Source organism: Humulus lupulus, chromosome 3 (assembly GCF_963169125.1).
Source record: "Humulus lupulus chromosome 3, drHumLupu1.1, whole genome shotgun sequence".
Lineage (NCBI taxonomy): Eukaryota > Viridiplantae > Streptophyta > Magnoliopsida > Rosales > Cannabaceae > Humulus > Humulus lupulus.
Window position 1 is genome coordinate 48217958 of NC_084795.1, and position 15864 is coordinate 48233821.

Below are 15864 nucleotides of genomic sequence, written 5' to 3' on the forward strand. Positions count from 1 at the left end.
AGTAAGCAAGCTCTGCTAAGCATTTAATATGAAATCGATGTCCACATTTATCAACCAACATGCCCCAACAACAATCATGCATGTCATATACATTGGGTGCTGTTTTCTTACCTCTGATTTGAGCGAGAATGAATAAAAGAACGACCCTTGAGAACGATCAACCTTTTAGTCCTTTAGCGGTCACCTAGTCATAACCAAATATGAGACACCATCAATAAAATGAGCAACAAAGGTTCTCGAACCAAGATCTAGCCTCCGGGACATCAATCCCCACTAATTCGGGTAGTAGGAATAATCCCGAGGCCTAAAACTAAATTCCCAAGGTCAAAACACTCAAACGGCCTCAAAACCTTCCCTGAGCCGCGACGCTAGCACCTTGAGCCGCAGCCCCCAGCCACACCAGGAGCAAGGGCTGCAACGCCCACTACCCAGGGCTGCGGCACCCAGCACACCCAAAATGCCTCACCTGCTTCTTCGAGCTTGGGCCGCGACGCCCAAGAACAGGGCCGCGACCCCCCACCTAGAACCAGCCATGAACCCAATTTATCCCATTCTAAACCTCCCAAAAACATACCTAAACACTTCAAAATTAAAAAATCAAAGTTCCCAAACTCCCCAATAATCCAAAACCATCAAATCCCAAGGCTCAAACTAATCAAAAACTCATCTGTTATCCCAATTTCCTGCATGGGCACTAGGCTTTCGTCTTGGCCCGCTGTCAGAGGGTCGGCTCGGCCCGTGGGCCCGGCCCAAGGTCTCTTGGTATGGAGAGTGCCCTAGGGGCTGGGTATGGACCGGGGACTCGAGACTGGGCCCATTGGAGTGTCCAGGATGAGCCTCCGGGTTCGTCCCTCGAACGAGGATGGCCCGGGCGATGCCCCCGAGCGTCCGGTTCGTCGCGGCCTGTGCGTCGTGGTCCCGGACCCTGGTATGGTCCAGGCTTATGGTGAATGGAGCGGGCCAACGGTAAACGGACCTGGATCACCTGATCCCCAGTCGAAGGGCCCAAGCGTCCAGACCCTGATGCCGCCTCATTCCGCGTGGGCGTTGTCCCCACTTTTCGCCTGCAGAAAGGGTCACCTCAGGATTGCACACTGATGTGTCAGGACTGCGCAGCCAAGTACTCTGACTGGTCTTGTCTCCTGAATCAGCCTCGTGACTCAAAGTGGTCAGAGCCAAAGCGCCGTTTTGTCGGGCGAGGCGTAGTTCTAAGGTCAACCTATTGGGCCTTAGTTGGTTTGAGTTTCATGTATTTTTTATCTTTTTGTATTGGGCCTTTGCTACGGAAGGTCGCTCATATCCGTTTCTCCGATGGGCCTGGGTTTGGTCCGGCCCAGATCCGGTATTCCCATCAGCTTATAAATATAAGCCACAGAGCACTGTAAATGGGGGATCCCAGGGAGAAAAGACAGAAAATCTGTCGAAATATAGAGAGAAAACTCCATTGTAAAAGCTTCTTCAAGCTCTAATAACATAGACTCGTGGACTAAGGCTAATTAACGCCCTAACCACGTAAAAACCCTGTGTCAATCTTCTGTTTCCGTTATTATTATCAGTAAATATTATTCATTAATAGAGTTGCCGAAAATCTCGGTTAACAGTTTGGTGCTTTCATTGAGAGCTGAAGGAAGCTAGCGCCAACGTCAGGCCTTTACTACGATGGTGAACACACGACACACCACCTTCGACCCTACCAATCCAGAGCAAGGCAACGGAGACCCGCTGCCTTCTCAGCGCATTCCTCAGCACCGGCCTGAGGACGTGCCTCCTCAGACATCCCACCAAGATGAGTCGCAGGACTACGAGGGTGGGGCAGAGTACGAGGTGGAAAACGAGGAAGAGTACTATGAGGAAGAAAATGAGGAGTATCACGACGAAGCTGCGAATCCCACGACCCCCCGCGACGACCAGCAGGAATTGGAGGTGACTAAACTAAGGCAGCGAGTCCTGGACCAGGAAACCAGGATCGCTGAGTAGGCGGAGGCGTATCGCCGAATGCAAGTCTCTCCAAGCCCTGCAGGCGCTCGTGGCCGCACAGGGTCCAGCAGCCAACCCTACAGCTAGCCCGGTTCCAGGAACACAGCAGCCCGCTTCCCAAGACCAGACTGGGGCCCCCAGAGGCGCCAGCCCGGTGCGTCCCCCGGAGCTTTTCTCCGAGCCGGCCCCGGAAGTCCCGGAAAAGGAACGACGAAAGACCCGAGAAAAGACCACCCCCGTCGAAAAAGCCGGGGCACGTTCACGACCGTTACCTAGGAGGGAGAAGGTGCGCCCCGTCCCAGGACGAGGCCACCCGATCGATCCGTAGGGGACGCGATCGCGGAATGGGCAGCCCCGGCACTCCCCAGGGCCAAACGGGCGGGAAAGGTCTTTGCACCCCAGCGCCTCGGTCAACAAGAATCGTCGAGAACGGTCTCACCGTGAGGATCATCACGCTCTCAGTTCAGGGGACGATACCTCCCGGATAGATTTGCGCGATGGACTGAACGCTCGGAAGGAGCGGGCCCGCAAAGAGAAAATCCTCCCTCGGGACGGCGACCTCAGGAATGAAATCAACTACAGGAGAAACGAGAGAATCCCCCTAGAGGATAGCACGGACAAGCTGCTCATGGAGCAGATGGCCGCATTGAAAAAGGTCACTGATCGCCTGGTTCGCAAACAGGAAGGCGCGGACACTGACTCCGACGAAGAAGATAAAGAGCCGTGCGCGAGGCACATCCTGGACGCCGTACTGCCCAAGGGGTTCAAGATGCCGAGCCTCACCGCCTATACTGGAAATACCGATCCTAGGGATTATCTGTCCTGGTACAACCGACTCATGACTGTGGCTCACGTCAGCGATGACGGCAAATGCCTCTGCTTCTCCATCACATTGGGCGGTCCCGCCGAAGAATGGTGGAAAAGGCTTAAACCGGGGTCCATCCAATCATGGTCCGGGCTACAGTCAGCATTTCAGAAGCAGTTCGTGGCCTCCATGAGGATGGACATGCAAATCAGCGCCCTCGCCAATGTTAAGAAACTACCCGCGGAGACATTGAGGGCCTACATCCAGCGCTTCACTGAAGAAGCCTCCAAGACCAAGGTCGATGACGGACAGCGCCTGGTGGCACTGCAGTCCGGGATTCGGGCCGGATCCCCACTTTGGGAAGACATGCAACGCAGTAAAGCCGCCACGTTGGAAGAATTCATCAGGAGGGCCCAAGGATTCATCAACTGGGAGGAGGCTCAGATCCAGGCCTTCGGGTGGCCCCCAGCTCCTCACCCCATCCCTCAGACGATTTCGGGAGGTGCGGGACAGTTCCCTGCGCAGTCATACGCCACGCCCCCCATGGTCCCGGGATCGGCCGTCACGCCCGGCATCATTTACACCCCTACGGTATACGGCCCTGCCGCGTCAGGGTACACCCAGTCAACCCACTTCTCCGGTTATGGCGTCGTGCCGGCAGGACACAGCATGGCCCCTGTCGTGGCCCAGCAGTCGCAAACGGGAATAACTGAAGCCAGCGTGAATCCCTCCCGGGGGAAGTGGTCGGGCAAAGGCCAGAACCGGCCCGAGTTGGCCAAGAAGGGAAAAAGAGGCTATGAGACCAAGTATTTGGAATACACCAACTTGGTGGACACCCGAGAAAACATATATTTGGCGACAGAAAGGGCGGTCCATTACCGGAAGCCTAGCCCCATGTTTAAGGGGGGAAGGAATCCGAGGGACACCAGTAAAAGGTGTGCCTATCACAAAGACGTGGGCCACACCACCGACGAGTGTCGACAGCTCAAAGATGAGATTGAAAATCTCATCAAGCTGGGGCACCTCCACCAGTGGGTAAGAATGCCCGTGGGAGTCCCGGGCGTGTCAGCAGGCCCCGGGCAATCCACGGCCCCGATAACGACTCGGACATTCCCACCCCAGGGAGGGTATGCATAGGGACCCCCAACGCAGGCCCCTCAAGGAGCCCTCGCGTCGCAGGCTCCCGGCCCCGGAATGCCCTATCCCTCCGGGGCAACGCCCCCTCGAGTGGACGGACACGTGGCGACCATCTCGGGCGGACCTCACCTAGGAGGACCCTCAAGAAATGACCAAAAGCGCTATCTGAGCAAGTTGGACCACGACCAGGAAGTTTGCGCCCTTGTCCAGGCTCCGGATCAGCGCCCTAAACTAATGAACCTCCCCATCACCTTCACGGAGGACGACGCCCGCAACATCCATTTCCCGCACCATGACCCGCTGGTCATAGATGCACAAATCGCCAACAAGTTGGTGTCCCGCGTGCTGGTGGATGACGGAAGCTCCGTCAACCTGTTGTTCAAGACTGCCTTCGCTGCCATTGGCTTGACGGAAGCAGACCTGACGTCCTGCCCGACCCAAATTTACAGCTTCAACGGAGATGCGCTGCTCCCTATGGGAAAGATCCAGCTGCTGGTTACGCTGGGGAGTGAATTGTAACACTCGTTCAAATTCTGCACCTTCGTTGTGGTGGATTGCCCCACCGCTTACAACGTCATCTTTGGCCGGCCCGCGCTGGTCGAATTCGGGGCCATCACCTCCATCCGCCACCTTTGCATGAAATTCCCATGCGACAACGGAGGAATAGGAACTGTCCGGGGAGACCAAAAGAGCGCCCGGAAGTGTTACCATGTCTCCGCCCGGCCCATATACATGGTCCGGGAGGAGCACGTCGAACAAGCTCCCCTCCCTCCTGCTGAACGAGCGATCCAGGAAGAGGATGATATGGACCCGCGGATAGGGGACGATCGCGTCCTGGAACCAATGGACGAAATAGAAGAGGTATGCATCAGCAGAACCGACCTGGCCAGGATAATCCAGGTGGGAAAGAGCCTGCCGGCAGATGTTCGGGCCGCCATTATCGCCCAAGTCCAGGAAAACCAGGACCTTCTGGCCTGGTCCCACTCCGATATGACCGGGATCGACCGCAATATCATCTTCCACGCATTAAGTATTGACCCAAACACGACCCCGGTCCGCCAGAAGCGCAGACCTTTCGGGACGGAGAGGGCCGAGGCCCTCAAGCTGGAGGTAGAGAAGTTGTCTTCCATCAACTTCATACGCGAAGCTGTGTACCCCGTGTGGTTGGCCAATCCCATCTTGGTGCCGAAACCGAACGGGACCTGGAGGACTTGCATTGACTTCACGGATCTCAACAAAGCGTGTTCGAAGGACTGTTTCCCACTCCCCCGAATCGACCAAATGATGGATGCTACGTCTGGTTACGAGATCTTGAGTTTCATGGACGCTTACTCCGGCTACAACCAGATCTCCATGCACGTGGCGGATCAGGAACATACCAGTTTCCAAACCGACAAGGGTATCTATTGCTACATAGTCATGCCTTTCGGACTCAAAAATGCCGGAGCAACGTACCAAAGGCTCCTCAATCAAATGTTTCGGGCCCAGCTAGGGCGAAACATGGAGGTATACATCGACGATATGCTGGTCAAGTCCAAGACGTCCCGAGACCATTCGGACGATTTGGTGGAGGCTTTTGCAGTTATCCGGAAGTACGGGATGAAGCTGAACCCTGAGAAGTGCACCTTCGGCGTGGCTTCCGGGAAGTTCCTGGGCTTCATAGTGAGTTTCCGAGGAATTGAAGCCAACCCAGAAAAAATCAAGGCACTGATTGACATGGCCTCTCCCCGGAAGCACAAGGACGTTCAAAGCCTGACGGGGCGAGTGGTCGCCCTGAGCCATTTCGTTTCTAAGGCCACAGACAAGTGCGTCCCCTTTTTCAACGTCCTTTGGGGAAGACAACGGTTCGAATGGTCGCCCGAATGCGAAGAGGCCTTCCAAAAGCTGAAGGAACACCTAGCCAAAGCCCCATCCTAGAGAAGCCAGTCGAGGGAGAGCCTTTGTATCTATACCTGGCCGTGACAGAGCACGCTATCAGCGCCGCGTTGGTGCGAGAAGAGGAAAGGACACAACTCCCGGTATACTACGTAAGCAAGCGGTTACTAGACGCCGAGTCTCGGTACCCGTTGATCGAAAAGCTGACTTTTTGCCTGTTGATGGCATCCCGGAAGCTTCGACCTTACTTCCAGGCTCACGCCATAAAGGTCTTAACCAACCATCCCCTGCGACAAGTGTTGCAGAAACCCGAGTCATTGGGGAGACTCCTGAAGTAGGCAATGGAGCTGAGCCAGTTTGATATATCTTACGTGCCCCGGGTGTCCATCAAGGGACAGGCCCTGGCCGATTTCATCGTCGAATGTTCCGGGATTCCCCCAGGAGGGAATAGCCCCGAAGCCCCCGCGGCGCCCGTTTGGAGAATCTTCGTGGATGGAGCCTTGAACGAGAATGGGGCCGACGCCGGGATCATCCTGGTGTCGCCTCAGGGGCACCAGCTACAAAATGCCCTTCGTTTCTAGTTCAAAGCATCGAACAACGAGGCGGAGCATGAAGCTGTCCTAGCCGGCCTGCGCCTGGCCCGGGAGGTAGGGGCTGCGAACCTCGAAATTTACAGCGATTCTTAGCTAGTAGTCAGAAAAATATCGGGGGAGTATCAGACCAAGGGGGAAAAAATGGCGGCATATGTGACTTAAACAAGGGAGATGCTCCAGACGTTCGCGGCGCATTCCATCCGCCAGATCCCCCGGGAGCAAAACGTCTTCGCGGATACATTAGCGAAGCTGGCGACCGACGCAGAAGCCGAGCTGGCCGGATTGGTTCCCGTCAACCATCTCCCCGTCCCTAGCATCAGGGCCCCTGTCGTCCACGCCGTCGACCACTCCGCTTCCTGGATGGGACCGCTGATCAGATACCTGTCCACCGGGGAAGTTCCAAATGACCGGGCCGCAGCCAGGAAACTCTTGTACCAGGTCACCGGTACGTCATGATGGACGGAAAACTCTACCACCGAGGGCTGTCTATGCCTTACCTCAGGTGCGTGTCCGGAACAAAGCTGAGTGCCATCATGCACGAGGTGCATGAGGGTTTTTCCGGAGATCACACGGCCGGGCCCAGTCTGTCCAAAAAGATCCTGCGCCAGGGATACTTCTGGCCCACCATGAAGAAAGATTGCATCGGCTACGTACGCAAGTGCGAACAGTGCCAGAGGTACGCGAAGATCCCTCGGGCCCGCCCAACGGAGATAACCTTGATGCATAGTCCCTGGCCCTACGCAGTGTGGGGGATCGATCTTGTTGGATCCCTTCCAACCGGGAAGGGAGGGGTTAAGTATGCCATTGTGGCGGTGGAATATTACACGAAATGGGTTGAGGCAGAGCCCATGAACACGATCACTTCCAAAAAGGCCTTGGATTTCGTCATCAACAGCATAGTGTGTCGGTATGGCCTCCCCTACAAGATCGTGTCCAACAACGGGAAACAGTTCGACAGCCGCCACTTCACGGATTTTTGTGAAAGACACGGTATAGTGAAGAGTTTCTCTGCGGTCACCAGACCCCAGGCGAACGGGCAGGCAGAAGCCGTGAAAAAAATCCTAAAAGGGACACTGAAGAAAAAGCTCCAAGCTTGTAAGAGCAAATGGCCCGAGGAACTCCCCCGCGTATTGTGGGCCTACCGGACGACCGAGAGGACGTCAACCGGGCACACCCCCTACTCAATGGTTTATGGATGCGAAGCTGTCATCCCAATTGAAACGACCATCCCGTCCCATCGACACGACACTTATGATCCCACCCAGAACAACGCCTTACTCCAGGAATCGCTGGATCTCATCGAAGAGATCCGGGAAGAGTCGCAAGTGCAGTTGAAGATGTACTAGGGCAAGATCGCGCGGCATTTCAACTCCAGAGTCAAGAGCCGTAAGTTTGAAATCGGAAACCTAGTCCTGCGGAGAGTCTTCCCTGCCACTCAAGATCCGGGAGTAGGGGTTCTGGGCCCCAATTGGGAAGGGCCATATGAGATCCAGCACGAGGTTTGCCCTGGAACGTACCGCTTGAAGCGGCTCGATGGTTCGAAAATCCCACGAGCCTGGAACGCAGAGCATCTCCGTAAATACTATCAGTAGTCTTAGATCTTTCCCAGTTTAATATTTTCGTTGTACGCAATGTACGCCTCAGGGCGAATTTCTTTCAGACAATGGAAATGACGTGTGCAAAACGTCATAAAGGGCTATTGTCACAACCATGCTAATCTATCTCAAGTGACCCCAGACCCATCTCCGCTCACTTGCGGGGGGTATCATCCCAGGTATAAGCAAAATACCTGGCGGGGCGCAAGCTTAGGCTAGTCCCGACTCGGACTGCTGTCCGAGCCCAAGGCCGGTCCCACCCCGGACGAGCGATGTCCGGGGGTATAATAAATAGGACCGAGCCCAAGGCCGGTCCCACCCCGGACGAGCGATGTCCGGGGGTATAATAAATACTACCGAGCCCAAGGCCGGTCCCACCCCGGACCAGCGATGTCCGGGGGTATAATAAAGAGGACCGAGCCCAAGGCCGGTACCACCCCGGACGAGCGATGTCCGGGGTATAATAAAGAGGACCGAGGCCAAGGCCGGTCCCACCCCAGACGAGCGATGTCCGGGGGTATAATAAAGAGGACCGAGCCAATGTTGGTCCCGCCCCGGGGTGAGCGATGTCCGGGGATATAATAAATATGACCGAACCCAAGTTCGGACCCACCCCGGACGAGCGATGTCCGGGGGTATAATAAAGATGACCAAGCCCAAGGTCGGTCCCGCCCCAGACGAGCGATGTCCAGGGGTATAACAAAGAGGACCGAGCCCAAGGCCGGTCCCACCCCGGACGAGCGATGTCCGGGGGTATAATAAAGAGGACTGAGCCAATGCCGGTCCCGCCCCGGACGAGCGATGCCCGGGGGTATAATAAAGAGGACCGAGCCCAAGGTCGGTCCCACCCCAGACGAGCGATGTCCAGGGGTATAACAAAGAGGACCGAGCCCAAGGCCGGTCCCACCACAGACGAGCGATGTCCGGGGGTATAACAAAGAGGACCGAGCCCAAGGCCGGTCCCACCCCGGACGAGCGATGTCCGGGGGTATAACAAAGAGGACCGAGCCCAAGGCCGGTCCCACCCCGGACGAGCGATGTCCGGGGGTATAATAAAGAGGACTGAGCCAATGCCGGTCCCGCCCCGGACGAGCGACGTCCAGGGGTATAATAAATAGGACCGAGCCCAAGGCCAGTCCCACCCCGGACGAGCGATGTCCGGGGGTATAACAAAGAGGACCGAGCCCAAGGTCGGTCCCACCCCGGACGAGCGATGTCCGGGGGTATAACAAAGAGGATTGAGCCAATGCCGGTCCCGCCCCGGACGAGCGACGTCCAGGGGTATAATAAATTGGACCGAGCCCAAGGCCAGTCCCACCCCGGTCGAGCGATGTCCGGGGGTATAATAAAGATGACCAAGCCCAAGGCCGGTCCCGCCCCGGACGAGCGATGTCCGGGGGTATAACAAAGAGGACCGAGCCCAAGGCCGGTCCCACCCCGGACGAGCGATGTCCAGGGGTATAATAAAGAGGACTGAGCCAATGCCGGCCCCGCCCCGGACGAGCGATGTCCGGGGGTAAAATAAATAAGACCGAGCCCAAGGCCGGTCCCACCCCGGACAAGCGATGTCCGGCGGTATAATAAAGAGGACCCAGCCCAAGGTCAGTCCCACCCCGGACGAGCGATCTCCGGGGGTATAATAAAGAGGACCGAGCCCAAGGCCGGTCCCATCTCGGACGAGCGACTTCCGGGGGTATAATAAATAGGACCGAGCCCAAGGCCGGTCCCACCCCGGACGAGCGATGTTCGGGGGTATAATAAAGATGACCGAGCCAATGCCGGTCCCGCCCTGGGCGAGCGACGTCCGAGGGTATAATAAATAGGACCGAAACCAAGGCCGGTCCCACCCCGGACATCGCTCGTCCGGGGGTATAATAAATAGGACCGAGCCCAAGGCTGGTCCCACCCCGGACGAGCGATGTCCGGGGGTATAATAAAGAGGACCGAGCCCAAGGCCGGTCCCACCCTGGACGAGCGATGTCCGGGTATATAATAAAGAGGACCGAGCCCAAGGCCAGTCCCACCCCGGACGAGCGATGTTCGGGGGTATAATAAAGATGACCGAGCCAATGCTGGTCCCGCCCTGGGCGAGCGACGTCCGAGGGTATAATAAATAGGACCGAACCCAAGGCCGGTCCCACCCCGGACGAGCGATGTCCGGGGGTATAATAAAGATGACCGAGCCCAAGGTCGGTCCCGCCCCGGACAAACGATGTTCGGGGGTATAATAAAGAGGACCGTGCCCAAGGCCGGTCCCACCCCGGACGAGCGATGTCCGGGGGTATAATAAGGAAGGAACCTGCCCGAGGCAGGTCAACTCCGGGCGAACGACGTCCAATATTGCAAAATTGAGTTCCGGAATACGAAAGCATCCGGTTAACCCCAGGGCAAAGCCGGGGCCTAAAACCGACTCTCGAGGGCCCAGGACTGAGTTCCAAGGATGAAGACTTGGAAAGTTAAGTCAGTGGGTCCAGTCCCGGCCGTTGGAACCGGAACTAAAACCCTGCATTCAGTTGGTCGCGACGATTAAAACGAAAATTCTACTGAACGATAAAAGGAAACTTTCGTAAAAATCAAAGAAAGTAGCAGTGTTTCAAAATTTAAGTACAAGCCAAAATTTAACAAAAGTACAAGGCCGGGATTTGGGCCTACAGCGCGTCCGCCCGGAGGTCCGCATCCTCCCTCTCCTTGGCCCCGTACTCGGCCCGCTTTGAGTCAGGATCAGGGAAGACAAGGAGGTTCATATTTTTATCCTTGCACCAAGCCATGTAGATGGCCTCATCAAAGGTGACATCCAATAGGCCCTCAGCCTCCTCCTTCCCCTGACGGGTCGTTTCATGCGCCGCCTTCTCTTGAAGCAGACAGTCGCCCAGTTTGCAGACTCGGGCCTTCAAGGCCAGGATTTCCTCCTTGTCCATGACGGATTGCGCTGTGGTCGCCTCCAAGAGTGCCGCCTGCTTGTCGGCATCCTTTGCCTTCCGGGACAACTCCTCTTCCAGCCCGGCCTTGGTGCGGGTGAGCTCCTTGCGATCCTCCCTCACACGGGCCACTTCTTCCCGGAGGTGGGCAGTCTCCCGGCCAAGGGTCTCCTTGACGGCCTCCCTCTGGTTCACGGCCGCCTCCAGCTCTAGCTTGGCCGTCTCCATATTTATGGCGAGCTCGACCACCAGATCGGCACTCCGCTGGGACAACAGATCAACCTGTAGCAAAGAAAAGTTAGAAAATAAAACCACCATCAACAAATCACGGAAAGAGTATAAGGGAGGTGAAAGTTACCGCGGTGGCCTGGTGGCGGAGAGCTTGGGAGATGAACAGCACGTCCGGGTTGGCTATCGTGGCGTACCTCTTTAGCTGAAGGTTGGACATAGTGCTCCCAACCTGATCCAGCAGGTCAGCCGCCATGGGGGCTATGTCTTGGCCGAGTTTGGGGCGGAAGCCCGCTTCGGCGACTAGCCGGTCCACGATCGTCTGGGGAACACTGAACTCGGCAGGACGATCCGAGAACTCGACCTGACGATGGATCGTCAGGGCTTTGTAAGCGTCGTCCCTCCAGCACCGGTCGTTCTCCCAGGTCCGGTTGATCAGCCGGGACTGCTCGTCCCGCAAGGCGGACTCCCCCTCCTTGAGAAGAGTTGGGCGGAGGGGAAGGACTGGCAGTGCAGGGATTTCCTTCGCCGTCAGCCAACTCTCCCTGTGTGACTCCTCAGTTGAGCCCGCCCGCATTTTCTGGGGCCTCTTCCCGAGGTTGCCTTCCCCGGCGTCGACTTCCGGGCCCCTCTTCCCAGAACGGCTGATGGCTTCGCCCGCCTCCAAATCTATCACGAGGGGTTGGTCGGAAGCGGCGTCCGCGGCAGGCTCCACGGCCTAGAAGGGAACCACGGCCAGAGCTACGCCGGGGCAGGGCACTGCCCCGGGTGCTTCACTGGTGGGGAGGGGCTCCGTGCCCATTACATCGTTGGCTTTCCTGGCCGCCTTCTTGGTCGTCCATTCCTTTATGAGTCTCCTCATTTCCCTGGTCGGGTTAGACATGTCGGAGTCCTCTGCAAAAGTATAGGAAAAGGAGTTAGGACGATAAGCCAAATAGATGAAAACACAATAGTAAAAAACGGCCCGGGACGAACCCCCATCTAAGCCCCGGGTGAGACTCAATTCCCTTAGAGCGAATGAATGGATCCGATCTCCTACGTCGTCCGGGTTCAGGAACCCCCCGTACTGGAGGAACTCGGATAAGAACATTAGGACCTCTGACCCTACGAGGACGGGAGATGAAGGCCTCATCTCCCCATCAGCCCCAAACGCGGGGCCCGACGGCACTAGCCTATACCTAGCCAAGTCCCCGACTTGGGGAGCATAAGTTAAGATTAAAGGGGAGTTACCTCGCCCCGATACACTAGCCCCAGGAGTCCCGGCGTTTGGCAGGGCGTCTTCGAATAGCTCCTCCAGCTCTTCCGAGGTGGTCGCTTCTGCCGGGACCTGGTTCTTCTTACGCTGGGCTGCGTCGGCCCGCGCTGCCCTCACCACCGCGGCAATGTGATCAAGGGCCAGCTGCTCCCGGGCGTCGGCGTTCTTCTCGCACGGGATGCCCCGAAGGCTCGGGATAACGATGGTCTGGGTGGCCGCGAGCAACCCAACTAGCCGGAAGTTGGCATCCCTGACGTAGCCCCCTACGTCCAGCTCCTCCGTGGTCAACTTAGCATAGAACCTCCTCCTTTCCAGGAGAAACTCGGTAAGGGGGGTTTGAATGAAGGGCCCTGCGACCCGGAAGACATGATAAGAGACGAGTGCAAAAGATGAATAAAGAAGAAAGGTCTGGAAGAGTACTTACCCACTCACTGGAAGTCCAGCAGCAGTGTGGGGTTCCTGTCAGTAAGGAAACCGGATGTCATGAACCAGTAATGCCTGACATCTGGGGGGTGCCTCCAGGAGCTGGTAGGAGCAGGATAGCCGCCCCGCGGCTGAAGCCTGTAAAAGTCGTCCAGGGTTTTGTTTTTGACGCTGACCTGCGGTACCAGCTTATAGAAATACAAGACTTCCGCAGGGGTGGGCTCTGCGATCTCCTTCGCGACACAAAGCACCTTCCACCCCGCAAGCAGGCGGTACGATTGCGGCAGCAACTGGAACGGCGCGATCCCCACATACGTCAGGAACTGCACGAAGTAGTCATGAAGCGGGAGCGTAGCCCCCGCGCTGATATGGCCAGCGCTCCAGGCCCCGAATCCGTCCATGGACGTATGCGCCCGTTCCTCTAGCCTGGCCATGTGATTGTGAAAGAGGCCCGGAGTGGATTCGATGCCCAGTTGTTTCTCCAGGAGCAGCATCATCTGGTAGTTTCGGAACAAGTTGGCGGTTACGTCCATCTCCCACCTGTTGCCTTTGGGCGTCCTGGACCCGGGAGCGACGATGGGGGCCCTATTGACCTCTTCTTCGGAATGAAGCGTAACGCCCATGGCCATAACTGACGATCTGGGAACAAAAGAAAGAAAGACCAAGCAGTCAGTACCTAAACCCAAGAAAGTCGGTCAAGGTACGGGGAGTCTCCTAAGGACTGCTTGGAGTCCCGTCGGATCAGGCCCGGGACCTCGGAAAGCCCCAGGACCCTGATCGGGAGAGGAGGTTGCTAAGGCCCACACCTTGTCTGGGAAGCATCCGAGTACGGAGCAACCCAAACCAGGCGGCCTTCCTAGCAAATTCTAAAGCACAGAGCCTAGATGCACGCATATAGAGAACGTAAGATCACAAAGTTGGTAAAAGAGTTAAAAAAAGACTTACTGTATGGTGTCGACCGTCGAAGGTGATGGTTGTCCGACTGTAAGGATGGCAGAACCTCGTTCTTGAAGTGGCATAGTCGGCGCAGCAGTTCGTCGACGGAACAACCCCGAGAAGCGTCGTCAGGTAGAAGAACGAAAGTTGGGGCTCTGGGGAACAGGCGGCGGTGCAGAGCTAGCAGGCGGCGGTGTATGTCGTCGGCAATGTCGGACATGCAAAGCTCAAACAACGTTCATGTTTTCTTAAGCTGGTTCAAAGATGGAAAAATGCCAAATGTTGTTTTCTTGGGGCATTTATACCAGCCCCAAATTCTGGCCCACGATCCCACGGTCAGGTGCCTCTTCATCGGATGGTCAGGAGTCGCGCAAGGGACATTAATGCGTCCTTTTAGCCTGGATCCTCGCCGCCTCAGATCCGACGGCCCAGGAGTGGTGGATGCCAAAGGACGCCCCATCCTACGGTCCACCTCGTTCCAGGGATATTAATGATGCCCCCCCGTGCGGATGGGATGCCTCGTGACGTGCACTGACACCCTAGTCTAGGCCTAGCGAACCTTGGGAGGTCTCGGCGACCCTTCAAGGCCCGTGCAGCAATCACACGGTGACACGTGTATCGTTTTCATAGAGCGGGCCGAAGGTAAATGACCCCGAATCGTAGTGAACGACCCAGGCTGATTGTCCACCCCAATGCCACGTTCTTCTGACCAGACCCCCAAACTCGGGCATGAACTGGGGAGGCAACCTGATGAGTGCCGCGGTGATGGTGCAACCCTCCTCCCGGAAAGCCCGGGCGAAGGCTTGGGGGGTAAATGTTATCCCCATTTCCTGCATGGGCTATAGGCTTTCGTCTTGGCCCGCTGTCAGAGGGTCGGCTTGGCCCGTGGGCCCGTCCCAAGGTCTCTTGGTATGGAGAGTGTCCTAGGGGCCGGGTATGGACCGAGGACTCGAGACTGGGCCCATTGGAGTGTCCTGGATGAGCCTCCGGGTTCGTCCCTCGAATGAGGATGGCCCGGGCGATGCCCTCGAGCGTCCGGATCGTCGCGGCCTGTGCGTCGTGGTCCCGGACCTTGGTATGGTCCGGGCTTATGGTGAATGGAGCGGGCCAACGGTAAACGGACCTGGATCACCTGATCCCCAGTCGAAGGGCCCAAGCGTCCAGGACCCTGATGCCGCCTCATTCCGCGTGGGCGTTGTCCCCACTTTTCGCCTGCAGAAAGGGTCACCTCGGGATTGCACACTGATGTGTCAGGACTGCGCAGCCAAGTACTCTGACTGGTCTTGTCTCCTGAATCAGCCTCGTGACTCAAAGTGGTCAGAGTCAAAGCGCCGTTTTGTCGGGCGAGGCGTAGTTCTAAGGTCAACCTATTGGGCCTTAGTTCGTTTGAGTTTCATGTATTTTTTATCTTTTTGTATTGGGCCTCCGCTACGGAAGGTCGCTCATATCCGTTTCTCCGATGGGCCTGGGTTTGGTCCGGCCCAGATCTGGTATTCCCATTAGCTTATAAATATAAGCCACAGAGCACTGTAAAGGGGGGATCCCAGGGAAAAAAGACAGAAACTCTGTCGAAATATAGAGATAAAACTCCATTGTAAAAGCTTCTTCAAGCTCTAATAACATAGACTCGTGGACTAAGGCTAATTAACACCCCAACCACGTAAAAACCCTGTGTCAATCTTCTATTTCCGTTATTATTATCAGTAAATATTATTCATTAATAGAGTTGCCGAAAATCTCGGTTAACATCATCGATTCACAAAATCTAATTCAAAGCTTAGAAACTCTAAAAAAACTCAAAATTTAAAACTTTTATTACCTTTAATTAGGTTGTTTCTTATCAAATCCTTCAATCAAGAAGCTTCTAATCTTTCCTAGGATCACTATGCCTCGATCCTCGCTTGATTCCGACTCCTAGAACTCAAGATTTCTTCGAAGTTGCCTCGAACGGTAAAATGAACTAACGGGAATAGAGAAAAAGTGTTTTCTAACGTACGGTTCTATCTGACAAGCTACTTCAAGCTCAAGTAATCTCAGATTCTGACTTGGTAGCTCAACTGCCTCTTCCAAATACTTATCGACCTCATTTTTTGTCTTACCACCCTCCTTCTTCATTTTTCGC